Here is a 13,506-nt window from a genome sequence, read left to right as displayed (position 1 = left end):
CATAATATCTCAACCAGCTCCACAAGCGGTTTCTTTCCCTGCTCTACCCAGGTATAAGTCCTGTTTTCTGCTTTGCGGTGTGTTCAGCGCATTTCTTTACCCTCCCCTTCACCCTCTTATCGAAGAGATGAACTTCAGTAAAGCAGTTCCAGCTGCCTTAAAAAGAGAGACGGTTCCTATTTCCTGCTTCAGTACAGGGGTTAAGAACAACGTTTCTGTTCATCACAGAAATAAACATTAAATGGAAGTTGAGTTATATCCCTCCTGTGACTAATGTTCTAGCTTGTTTTCTAAAGTTAATTTCTTCATACACTTTTTTCCCCTCTTGTTCTGTCTTACATTTGTCCAGACTCCCATGTTCCTGAGGGACTAATTACCCACTCAGCAGTTCCTCTGAAGTCCAATTGTAATAGCTGGCAAAACTCCCTTCTTCCATGCAAGCTTTCAAAATAATTCCTCAATTTATTTCAAATAGCACCACTCTCTGGAGTTTCTTCCCAATTTGCGTTGCCCTGGACTGAGATTTATTTCGCTGCTGTTGAGAGCTGACTGCTTTGCTTGTCACAGGGCAGATATTCTCAGCAGAAGAATTAAAAACAAATAAACAAACAAAAAACCCAAAACAAATGGATTGCTCATCTAAAAAATGATCCATTGTGATGTAATCTTCTATTTTCCTCATCTAATGAATCCTTAACAGCAATGTAAGCAATGAAGAAAACATTGATTCAGACCCGGATTATTCTTTCTCAAAATACAGACGTGATCATAGCGAGTGTTTTCATTCACACCGACCTTGGACTTGTCAAAAAGTTTGGGGGAATTGAGTCATATATCCTGTGATCTAAAGATGCACACTTTCTTATTCTGTAGGTGTTTGGGAGCAAAATATTCACCCCTACTGGTGTCACAAGAAATAATAGAGAGCTAAATTCAGATTACTGGCATTTTTTTTTTTTTCCCATAAACACTGCTTGAGAGGAAACCATGTCCTCTCCCAATTCTGCTACTATTTAATTGTCTATAAGGCCAGAAGCAACGCATCTCATCTCCTTGCTCTTCGGTTTCTCCACCTGTTCCCTGAGGATAATAATCTTGACACTGTACAATACGGAACAAACTGATGTTCATAAAATGCACTTAGATTTTCTGGTGAAGAGTATATAGAAAAAAGATGACGACAAAGCCTTTTTTTCTGGACACCTGAACTGTGCCAATGGCACAGGGAATATGGCAGCTCCTATGAGAAGAACCTGTAATCGCCGAATGGGAGAGAACATCACATCTTATTTAAGGATTTCACTCTTCCATAACCTCTACTTAATGACATGCTAATTCATGTTTTCCTAGAGAAATGATAGCTCTAAGCCTCTGCACATCCCCCAGTATTTGACCAAGTGGACCTGGGATCTCTCTGCTGCAGAGGCACGGCGCAGCAACTGCCCTTGGCTCTAAAGCCGATTTACTCCAATGCCTGGGCAACATTCAGATCTGGATTTTTTTTTTCTTTTGCTTAAGCTTGCATTTAATTGTGATCATCCTGTGAACTAACGCAGGCGGTAGGGCTTCTCTAGATAGCACTACGGCTCCTGTCCATCAACAAGTATCAGCTTTCTTATTACAGTTAAGCATTGATCGTGCAAACTTGTCAGGGTTAGCTGAAGTTCACTATTGTCATTCTCTTTGGAATTCTTGTCTAAATATCACAGCCCCTAAGGTAAATACTGGCTAATTTCTGCCCTGCAAAGAGCGAAGTATTGTAGTACCAGCCCTTCTTCTCACAACCTCGCTAGGGCGACCGGTCAAGAAAACTCATTTTGCTTTTACGCCTGGAAATAAGACAGTTATCACTATCAGAGAAGACAGAAAGGATGCTGGTTCTGGGATGTCAAGTTTGTTACTTCTAGCATGCAAAATCAATTATAATCACAAGTGCAAGTTATTTGCTGATGGGACCCGCAGCAACACCAGTACTAACTGGGAGTTTCACTGGTGGGCTCAGCAGAGGCTAAAGAAATCAATGGCAAACTCTGGGTCTTTATCAAAATTGATCCAGTAATTAAATATTTACTTTCAAGACTTGTCTCAGTCCTATTTCCAGCTCAAATTTACAGTTTTTGTAAAGACAACTTGCCTCTGCTCCTACATGTTAAAAACCAACCTCTCACTTTTTTTTTTTTTAACCGAGCAAGTTTGGGGTTTTTGAATACAGTTTTACACATCTTACAGCTTCTTCACTTAATGAGCCATCAGAAATGTTCCTGCTAACATTACAGATGGTCTTGTTTCCCTTTCCCCAGGGCATTCACCACGTGCGGCAGGGCCCAGGGTGCAGCTACTGCTGAACAGCGCTGAGCTGCCTAAAGGAGAGGACGCTGTGCACAGCCACAGGCACGCTGGAACTCCTCCTGCTGGATTTGCAGCTTGGAAAATCCCAGTATTTCCAAAAAAATCAAAACTTGGGAGCTGTTCTTAATCTGTCAGCACCTTTTTAAGAAGAACCTAAGAACTGCCTGGGCATTCATATAAAAATTGAAACCGTCAAACACTCCTTCCTTCCCCCTGACCTATGCGCAGAGCTGTCAAAACGGACCGTAGCTTGGGCCAGCGCACAGCTGACCGACTCAGAAACATCACTTCGCCGATCTAGGGCTGGACTCGGCCCACTTCAAACCGGGTCTGGCAGATGTGAAATGTCAGCAGCCGCCTTACCAGCGGGTAGGTCCGGCGAAGGGCCGGCAAGGCGCAGGCAATGCTGGTAACGATGCCAAGAGGTCGCGGTGAATCACATCCTGCTGAGCAGCACAGCGGCGTTTCACAACTGCCCTGCCCTGCCGTAGGCTCGGGGGAGCGCGGCAGGCTGGGGCGCCTCGGGGCGCGGGGAAGTCGCTCTGCGCTGCCCCGAGGCCGTGCCGCTCTCTTCCTTCCCTGCAGCGCTGGGAAACCTTCCCTGTTGCAAACAGCCGGGTGTAGCAGAGTATCCGTCACCCTTACTTCACCACGGCTGGTTGGGTGCGAGCTGAGGCTGCTGCTTTAACTGTCGCCGTTGGCTTCAGCAGACCTCAGCAGCAAGCATTCAAAATAGCTGTTTCTTAGATAATGTACTCCTCTTCTCCTAATCAGTGCCACGGAGATGAGTGCCAAACCGCAGCCGGTGATTTACTGGCACCCTCTGTTGCGCTGGCTGCTGCAGCTCCGTGATAAACGGCATTTGCTTGTGCCAGCCTGAGTCCCAAGCACCGGAAAGGCTGCGAGTTTGCTGGAGTTTTATCTGCTCACAGGTCAACATTGGAGGATGCTCCTTTTAAAAGCAAATTCCATTTGCTTTCGCTCAGAGGTTTCTGGAGCAGCAGGAATTTGCAGGGAAGAGCCAGGCGTGTAAGCAGATCTCCACCGTGCAAAGCAACACGGGCCACCTGCGCTGCCATTTGGTAACCTATTAATCGCGCTGCGCCGGTCAAACTGGCAGCAGCCGCGCGGCTTCAAGCGCGGCTGCAGCCGCTGCAGCGGCACATGGCCAGGCCGGGCTCTGCCCGCGCCGGGAAGAGGTACAATATTGCAACCTTTGACGTCATTCCAGCGGGATCGAGCTCAGACGTCTGTCCCGATCACAGATTGCGCACGGCCCCCCCGGAGAACAGACGTGTTGTGCAACGCCGCAACAGATTTTACTGTTTGGGAGGAATCAGGCATAACCGTGCCTCACAGCAAATTGGCTCAGCACCGCCAGGATCAGGCCTTCAGTGTGTAGAAATGGCAAGAGTTTGGCAATGAAATCGGTGCAAGTCTGCTCAAAAAGCTGTTTAATAATTTGCTTTCAGGCGAAAACATTGTAAAATAGAGGGGACATCACTGTGCAGCAGCAAAATGAGGTACAGAAGACCTGCTTGCACCCACAAGCGGGGCCGTTTGCATGGGGTGGAGGAGAGGGTTTGAACAATCCTTGGGTTTTTTTGTTTTGTTTGGGCACTGCCTAGTACAAATGGGCTTGGGCAAGAGAAATAAAGGCTACAAAAATCCCAGGGACCCATCGGTCAGCATGGGTGCGTGGAGATGTTTAGGTCTTCTCCGCGGTAAGAGAATCGAGGAAGGTTCATGGAGAAGTCAAAAGACGGTGATGGTTTTGGGGGTGATGAGAGGGAGAGAAATCAGAGCACAGGATGCAGAAAGGCTCTGAGGCAGCCAAAGGAGCTGGACACAGGCAGGAACAGAGAAAGCCCCGGGGGCATCCTGGCACCTTCACTGGCTGCTGGGGGCAAATGGTTCAATGCTGGACTCAGGCGTGGGATGTCACCTCCAAGGAGAACGCTGAGGGCTAGCATTTCGGTCGAGCCAAGAGAAAATGAGCAACGGAGGGGCCACTGGGCTCAAAGATGGACCAAAGAATTGAGAGAGACGGAGGCTTTGCAAAAGGGGAATGAGAGTTTGCAAAAGGTTTCCCAGAAAGGGCTGAGCTGAGCTGCCGGTGGAGCTGCCGTCTGCTGGGGCAGAGCCGGACCGTGTCCAGGCGTCCCGGGTGAGGCGTAGCTGCAGCATGGCTCTTCTGGAGATGGGGACGGGAAGGTGGCCCAGTCATCAGAGCCCAATGGCTTAGACAAGTCCTCATAAAAATATAAGCCAGCAGGAAAGCTTCAGCAACCCAGAACAAGAGGTGCAGAATGGAATAAAAATGCCGAAAAATCACCTTGAGCAGAGGCTCCTGAGCCACACTGGAAGGCAGCCTCCGCGTGGGACAGGGCCAGCCCGAGGACTTGGCACTTCTCGACTCTCTTCAGAGCCCACTGGGACCCAGACAGGAGATGAAAAATTTTGTCAGCTCAATTATTGCAGCCTCCTCCTCCCTCATCCCCACTTTCGAGAGGAAAACGTGCCAGCAGCCTTCTTTGGCTGCCTTCAAGTCCACGTGCCTGCTGAGGAGCCGCCCGGGCTGCTTCAAGGGGCTGTCTTGAGCAGCCGTACATTAATGGAGCTGCAGGATTTACCCTCTGAAAAGAGATCAAGCTGCGACCCAGGATGAGCAGAGCACAAAGTCCCAGGTCTAACACAGCGTACGGGGAGTGGAAGGTAAATCAGGCAAACTGCTGGAGGTTTCATTGGGCTTATCCCAAGGTGATACTATATATTCAAACAGGGAAACTTAGAACAATTTAAGACACCTTCAGTTAGGAACTGGGCTCTCTTCCTTCTGCTGTAACAAAACACAGATATATTGTAGTGGTAAAACTCCTTGCTTCACCATTTAACGGTGCCAAAGGCAGAAGATGGTTTACAAGATGCTGGAAAAAGCATCAAGAAAATAAATAAGAGTCTTTAACTAGTCCTTGAGACTGATTTAGCCGTAGGCCAGGCTCAGAAAGCACTGAAAGCTCTACAGGAAAGTGAATATGAGGATAGCAGAAATCCAAACACTCTTATTTTACAAGACCCTTTCCCAAAGCCACAGCTGATCTGAACAGCCTTAACAGGCTCCATTAGACTTTGTCTAGGAAGCTTAAAAAGTGGGAACTGGCAAAAGGGGCTGGATCTGAAGGACAGGCACCAGACTGCTTTCCCTGCAGGGTCCTGTCTAGGGAAATCGGGAGCAGTAAATTTTCCTCCATACGACACAGGTGTGGTGGGCCATCGGAGAGGGGACAGCACGGCAAGGGTTTCAGCCCGTTTTCCGTACCCAGATGGTGCCCTGCTGCTGTATCAAAAAGGTTCACAGTAAGACAGAGGCTGCCAATCTGAGCTCAAACTAAAGCCGTTCCAAAAAGAGGTAATTTACCTTGGACATGCTGCTGCTGACGGGGGGAAAAGACATGAGCAGGCAGCGAGCAGAGTCCCTGCTGAGCCAGCCAGCGCCCGGGGCCTCACAGAGCTGCCGGTGCTGGGACGGCTGCTCCTCCGACACCGGCCCGACCAGTGGGTTTGCCAATATTGCACAACCCCTGGGCAGATGGGGTGAGAAGGGAAACCATTGCAGTGGGCACCTGAATGCAACTGAGCCTTTCGGCACCGGGAATGGCTCTTGTCCCTGTGCCTGGCTCAGCCTCCCAGTGTTGCAAAATCCCTGCTCGTATCATATGCAGGTGGTAGGGTTTCTAATTTAGAAGCTGCGTTGGAACAAGAACAGAGAAGGCATTCAAGGGTGATGGCTCAACCCGGCACAAGTCTGCATTCAGCAGAGCGAGATTGCTGCCATGCCCGAAAGAAACTCCCAGCAGGGGCTCTGAGCACCACTGCCCCTATTTTCCGCAGGGAAAAGTCTGGGGTCGGGATACAGCTCGCACCTCTGGGCTGTACAGGTGGAGTTAGCAACCACAGAGAACACCTCAAGAAGCAATCACAAAACCTGCCCCCAGCCCCAATGCAGCAATGCTGATGCTCTCTCCAGACAGCTCAGCTGCAAAATCCGCTCACGGGGGACTGCAAGGGCACGGCTGCCCCAGGGGAGCACCGTACCCGAGATGGGGGGCTGCCCTGCAGAGGTGGGGATGGGGTGCAGGGAAGCAGGCTGCGGAAGCTGTCGTAGGAGCCCGTCTCCTGTTGGAAGAAAATGGGCAGAGTTTGAACCAGAACCTGGCTGAGAGGGAAAACAGGGCAGGCAGCAGACCACCGCGGAGACTTGGAGGGCAGTGAAACTGGGGTGGTGCTGGTAAGGGGAGATGCTGGCAGAGCATGGGAGGTAAATATTAGGAGACAAATTTCCATGGACTTCATCTCCTAACCTCTAAGTGTCTAAAAATCAGACATGTGTCAGTGTGTGAGCCATTCACCTGTGGCTGCCAGTAGTCAAGACGACAGATCCAGAAGGAAGACAGGCACTGAGAGCTCCGTGCAAGGAGAACTGAGTCGGAAGGAGCGACTGACCTAAGCCACCGGCCCCAGGAGACTCCTGCCTGCAGCTGAGCTGGGGGAAAGAAGGATTTTGCCAGAGGCTGAAGGCTACCCATAGGAAACAGGTGTCGTTTAGTACCGACAGCATTCACACCTAGGAAAAGAAAGCAGCCAAAAAAAGCAAAATTACATTAAGAATCGTATTAGCAGCATTGCTAAGAGAGAAAGCGCAGAGGAGGGAGAGAGTTTTTTGGGCAGGGTCCTGGCAACCCAAAAGGGGCTGAGGACCGTGAGCATTTCAAGCATGATGAATTCAACGTCACAGGAAAGGGACCTTTGCCCTGTCTTGGGAAAGAGGGTCACCTCTCAGAAATACCCACCTCCTCCACCCTCGGTGGCTCTCAGGAGCTAATTCCACCTGCGAGCGGTGATGGGGTAAGTGATCTGCAGGTTGTTTTCAGGTGAGAGGCCTTTGAGTTAACAGCAAGTACAGGCAGCTGCCCGCTGTGTTAAGTGAACTTTATTCCATTTGCAAAACAACATGAGCTCCACACGCTGCCGCTCAGCCGTCTGCCGGCCGCATCCGTCAGGTCAAACTGTGTTGGAGGGATCTGACTCACTTCTTGCATCAGATCTGCAAGAAAATGAGTCAGGGATAATCTTAAATATCCCAGTCAGCCCCCTAAGCCTCCATAGATCTCCTGCCTAAATTCATCTCTCTCTGGCAATCTCTTTGGGAGCTGAATTTGAGGCTCGTTCAGTGCAAGTAGGGGGTGAGAAATGACAATAGTTATCGCTCAAGGAGGTCGGCAAAAGAAAAAGGGGTTAAGGGATACGTACCGAGGAAGCGGGGGGGAGTTTGCATCGGGGGTTGCTGGCTTTGCTGCTCTTGGTCCACTGGAAGCCAGAGCATGTTGCATTTAGATGGGAGCACTGGTGCTCAGGAAACGTCACAAGACAAATCTCAGCAAGGATTGCCAGACTCGTGATGGACTTGGTGAGTCCGTCGAGGAAACAGGATCTGGCCCTGATGGAGAGGGAGGAAACCGGGGGTGCGGGAATGAAGGAAGTGACAGGAGCCTGGGGGTGGTGAGCGAGCGAGGCGGTAGGAAAGGACCGGGGCTTGCAGTTGTGTCGAGGGAGCCTCTGCCTGCGACAGGGACTGGAGCAGGGCGGGCAGGGAACAGTGGAAGAGCCTCATTACTCGAACGACGCCTTTGCCTCATCTCTTAGGGAGGAATCGGAGACTAGGACAAGACTGAGGAACTGCCAATCTGGAACAGACCAATGGTGCCTGCAGTCAAGTACCCGGCTTCCAGCAGAGGCCAAATTTGGATGCTTTAGAGGAAAATCTTCGATAGCATCCCAGTTCCAGGAAGAGTGCAATACGTCAAGTGTTTGCTCATGTTGGGATAGCTACAGAACCGTAACAGGGCAGACAGGCTATTTATAAGCGTATCAGATGTCAGCGGAGCTCTTTGCGCTTTCTATAGATCATACATCAAGTCTAATGAGAAGGCACGCAGGTTGAGGGGAACAAACGAGCCTAGGTTAAAGAAGAGATGTCCTCTTAATACAATACATACGGGGAAGAACAGCAGCTGGCCCCGTGCCCAGCACTGCTTACAAGGCCTCTGAAAGCCGAGCAAGATCACTTTACTAACAACACCGTGAGAAGGAGGGGTTGAGAATGCTGGTTGTGATGATGGTTCTGCATTATTAGACAGAGAATCGTTTGCTCCTGAAAAAAAAGGATCCAAACCTATTCATAGCTGTTTCCTTGTGCTCTCTTCTAAGGACATGCTGTACCTAACAAAACAATAAGCCAGCTAAAGGGTTAACTCTTTCTCTCTCCAAACCTACTACAAGAGAGCTAGAATACAGATTTAAGCGCAGACAAAAGATGATCGTTGTTCCAATTAATGTTCCAGCTAGCATCTGCTCTTTTTAATTAGTTGAAGTCTGGTTTCGTCTGGAGACAGAACTGCTGAGCAGAAGTGTGCTGGCTTCTTTTCTGCTTAGCCGGCTATTCTGATCTTTCTTGGTCTTTGGAAACTTCTTCTCTGTTTCACAGAGGCCAGAGCCTATTGTGAATTGATACTTGGTACGTGCCCACAGGCTGTGTATACGTTTCACTGCAAACAGCTTCAAATCTGTGTTTCCCACTGGAGGGAAAACTGACACAGGAAGATATTTTACAGATGTCCTCTCCCCCCCTACAGACATATCCCTGTGCATTGCTTCACTTATCGGCAACTCAATTTTCTTCTGCAAAGAGGCATTACCGTAGAGCAGATGCAGGTGGATGGAGGAGAGTTCCCCAGGACCTGTTAACCTTCCTGTTTTGCTCAAAGCTTGCTGATCCTTCACCTCACCCTTTGTAACAAGATCTTTGAGGATCTGCGTGCTTCAATTCCACACAGATGAATAATTTACAAGTCACGGCTGTTGCAATAAACAAGTCCTTCTGCTCTGTCCAAGCACTCCACGGCTTGTCTTAAATTTCCCTCAATTTGCTAAAACCTCCACGACTTAAGCAGCATTCAAAAAACCTTTAAAGGAGAAGCTGACGAGGGAAGAGCAGGGTGGCATATCACAGCAGCAATCAGCACTCACAGCAAGTATTCCTCTTATCTCTGAGCAGGGCACTGACCTGTTGTACAAACTCCAGGCAGGAAAGCCACTGGCAAAGCAACCCCAGATGTAATATTTACCTAAGAGGAGACATTTCAGTGGAAAACAAGCTACAGGATCTGCTGACATCCTGGTGGGGAGAACAGCGGGCATTCACACAGGTGCAGGCAAAGGAATAGGAATGGGATGTTTCCAAGCATTTCCAAGTAATAAAGCTGTCATTGCGTGAGGAGCATGTTTGTGCTGCCCGTGATTCCAGCCAAACAGATACAAGGCGTGCATTTGGGGCTTGTCCCACCAAAGACCCACTGCACAGCATCGGCGGAGTCCCTTTGCTTCTCTGTGCCCCAGTGCTCCATACTTAAAATAGAGATACAAATAGGCGGATCCTGCAAAAAACCAGCCAGGCTGGCACCGAACGTTCCTGAACTGTTGCAGCTGGTACCCAGTGATGCCTCATTCTCTGGCAAGAGGAAATGGATCCCATGAGCTACCCTGGGGATATGAGCCACACTTTTGGATCACAGATAATGGTTCCTGTACAAGCTTCTCTGGAGAAGGAGATAGACAGGACTGAAACAGCTCAGGAGCAAAGTGAATAGCAGGGTTGTTTTTATCTGTAATCCATTCCACATGAGCAGAAAGAGTTTGGAGCCATGAACCACGTGCTTCCTTTTGTAGCTCTTTGAAATCAGCATGACCCATAGCTTTACTTTCTGAACCCTTTTTGGTCTGCTCCATACACCTCTGTTGAAGGAAATTTGTGCACAGGGCTTGGAGGATCAGCCTGTTTTACCACCACGAAGCTACAGTTTCATTATCTCCCTAAGACGATCAAAGCACAGGCTGTCACCGAAAGGCACAACTCCACCTTCCCCCAGCCCACGTGTCCCTCTTCCTCAAGCCATCACGGTGATCATAACAAAAAGGTTCTTTTCCTCAGGCAGGGTATTTTTCAGCTGGATCAGTTCCCATGCAGTCACAGCGGCTGTAGTTTTGCCACAAAGCAAGGGCCAGGAAAAAGGCTGGAACTGTGCCTTAAGAGCTTAATGCAAAATCATGAAGTTGCAGCCTCAGGTTCCTGGGTCATTTGTCGCTGCAAATAGCCTGGATTTATAGCCCTGGTTAGGAAAGTCTCCTTGGCTGCAGCTCTGTGGCTCTCTTTACAATGGGTCAAATGCAAACTCCTAGGTCCCAAAAGTACTGAGCTCTAAGGGAAGTCTGGAACTAGTTACAGTTTTCAGTTTGGGATGAGGTCTGAATGGTTATTCAGAACTGGCCTTGAAATTGCAACCGTATCATTTATTTATATCCTTACCAGAGCAAACCAGTGGGGCCACCCCACTGAGCCCAAGCTCAGCCTTCCAGGTCTCACCCTCCATCGTCTGAAGAGTTTGTGAAATCCCCATGCTTAGAGGTTTTAAAAACAGCTGGGCAAGGCCTTGAGCAGCCTGATACGACTTTGAAGTTAGCCCTGCTTTGGGCAGGAGGTTGGACTAGAGACCTCCAGAGGTCCCTCCCAACTGGTATTAGTCTGTGATTCTGCCATCTTCCACTGCATTTGCATCAGGCTCTGCTACACCACCACCACTCGACCGATCAACAAGGTCTCATCCTCAAGTTGCGCCAGGGGAGGTTTAGACTGGATATTGGGAAATTTTACTTCACCGAAAGGGTTATCAAGCACTGGAACAGGCTGCCCAGGGAAGGGGTTGAGTCCCCATCCCTGGAGGTATTTAAAAGCTGTTTGGATGAGGTGCTTAGGGACACGGTGTAGTGGTGGGCTTGGCAGTGTTAGGTTTATGGTTGGACTCGATGATCTGAAAGGTCTTTTCCAACCTATACGATTCTGTGATTCTGTGAACGAGCAGTCCCCACATTGACTGATCCAGAAGTCAGGGAGCCTGAGTCAACCGACTTCTTCATGGCGTTGGCTGCGTTAGCTCAGGAGCTAGAGCAAACCACAGAGCTTATTTGTGTGCAGTGTCTGAGGAGAGCACTGCTGACAGTCACTGCAAGAAAGACTCCTTGCCACCACACCACACACTAGAATAAGCTTTGCATTGCAAAAGAAACTGGCCCAGATCTGGCAAGGGTCTCAAGATGAAGATTGCAGAACATTTTCTCTTCTTCTCAGCAGGAAGGAGTCTGCATTCTCAGCAAGAACAAGTGTGAAATACAAATCACTGAGCACTTGCTGCTTTTTGTCCAAGTCATTACACAGCACCCATGCGTACTCACAGTAAAAGGAGAGATGACAGGGGCTGTCCTGTCATTTCCACATGGCCCTTCAGAGATTTTAGCAGCTTTCATCCACTAGATTGAAATCAGATCAGTTGAAAGAATACCACAAATTCATTTTGGATGAGACAGCCCAGGAACACACTGGGGGGCTGGGGATCAGTGGTAGGACACAAAGACCTGAGAGAGTCCTGCTCCATCAGCCTGTGAGCTCAACTCTCATCATTGCAAAGATGAGAGTTGAGCTCACAGGTCTTCTTGCAGAGCTCCCCTCTGGAGACATTTCTCCTTCAACCCAGAGGATGGGCCAGGGTTTCTTGGTGCTCGTCAAGCTTGGAGACCTCATCTATAAGGTAAAAGGGGCATGGAGAAGAAAGAGTGGGAATTGTGGGTCTCTGAGCCAAATCCCAGCCCTGGCACTACAAGGTTGCTGCCATCTCGTGGCTGGCTCTGGCCATGCAAAGGGTATGGGACACATTTTTCCAGCTGGAAAATTTCGCAATGAGATAAAATCTTTCCTGGAAGTAAGCTTCAGCTGGAGGGAGCAGGGGGTAAACAGCAGTGCTAGCGGTTAGACCCCGTGGGGCCATGGCACTTGGGCATCACAGCTTTGCTGTTCACAGGAGGTCTCCAGCTTACCTTCCGTGCTACCTGCTCGCCCCTGTTCGGGATGGCTCCACCCCAAGCCATAGCAACCCTTTTTCTGTCAGGCCAGCGCTTCTTTGTGCCCTATAGCCTAAGGAGACAGGAGACATCCCTGTCGCTGTCGAGAGGCCCTGGATTTGCTGCGCACACGCAGCAGTCAATGCGTGTGGCCATTCAGCCTGGCCTTCACGACGGGCTGGTGCTGGGAACGGAGAAGATCTCCAGGGAAACAGAGACATGCTGGGATCAGATGGGATGGATATGGTCTCCAGTACTGTTTCTTTTGGCATCTTTCATTGAGCTGTGGTGCTGATGCAGGGATTTGTACTGTGAATAAAGTATACATGGAGGAGAACCACATGGTCACTGTTTCTCCCCCTTTCATCCTCTCTACAGAGCTCAGCATTGTGCACAGACCTTGCAAGAAGTGTGTGAGAAGCCATATATTCCCCATGGGATCTCCATAACCATCTTGAAGCTGTCCCCCCAGGCAGGAGAAAGGCAGGAGAGCAGTGTCCCAAAGAGACCCACCAGCAGAAAAACTTCTCCTGACAGCTCACCAGAGACCATACTGAAGCAGAGAGCTGGCTGCACTGCCTTCAGCAGAGCTCTTGTAGGCAGTGTCTTGCAGACACTCGCTTGATGATCCCTCGTCCTTCCTTGTGTCCGACTTCCCCTTCTCCCTCCTGGGATGCTCCGGGTTCTGCAGCCGCACAACTCCCCAGGGAACACAGGAACAAGAGTTCCAGAGAAAGAAAAAACTGCCAACCCATTTGGTATTTCCGTGGTGTTTGCTGGTTACTGCCAGGCTTTTCTCTTTGTATGGTACATATTGTGGCTCACGTCACAGAAACTAAAGTGAAATACTTAAATAAATGAGTCCCCTTGAGAAGACTCCAGGCAACGGGGAGATGACTGCTCAGTGACCGTGCAGCATCCTGGGTACACAGGGAGTTTCCCGTAATGATAAGACTACAAAGGAATATTTATTTATCTAGATACTTATTCAGCTTTCATCTCGGGCAGCGTTTCTCAATCAGCCATTTCAAAATGTTTTGCCAACACTAATTAACCCTCGCAGCACCGCTGCGGTAGGGATCAGCGTCCCCACGTCCCAAACGGGGTGACTGAATGGAGAAGACAAGTAATCCCTCCAAGAAAGAAATG

General features: G+C 49.4%; 1 long non-coding RNA gene across 1 annotated transcript; it reads left to right on the top strand.

Annotated features, from left to right (window-relative positions):
• Nucleotides 1-7,506: 7,506 nt before the first annotated feature.
• Nucleotides 7,507-10,351, top strand: LOC142415677 (uncharacterized). The gene is made up of 3 exons (XR_012777507.1): nucleotides 7,507-7,816; nucleotides 8,053-8,923; nucleotides 9,098-10,351. It is a non-coding gene; the product is annotated as an uncharacterized LOC142415677 (long non-coding RNA).
• Nucleotides 10,352-13,506: the final 3,155 nt, after the last annotated feature.

This window comes from Mycteria americana, chromosome 11, assembly GCF_035582795.1.
Source record: "Mycteria americana isolate JAX WOST 10 ecotype Jacksonville Zoo and Gardens chromosome 11, USCA_MyAme_1.0, whole genome shotgun sequence".
In the NCBI taxonomy this organism is placed as follows: Eukaryota; Metazoa; Chordata; class Aves; order Ciconiiformes; family Ciconiidae; genus Mycteria; species Mycteria americana.
This window is presented reverse-complemented; position numbering and strand designations above follow the sequence as displayed.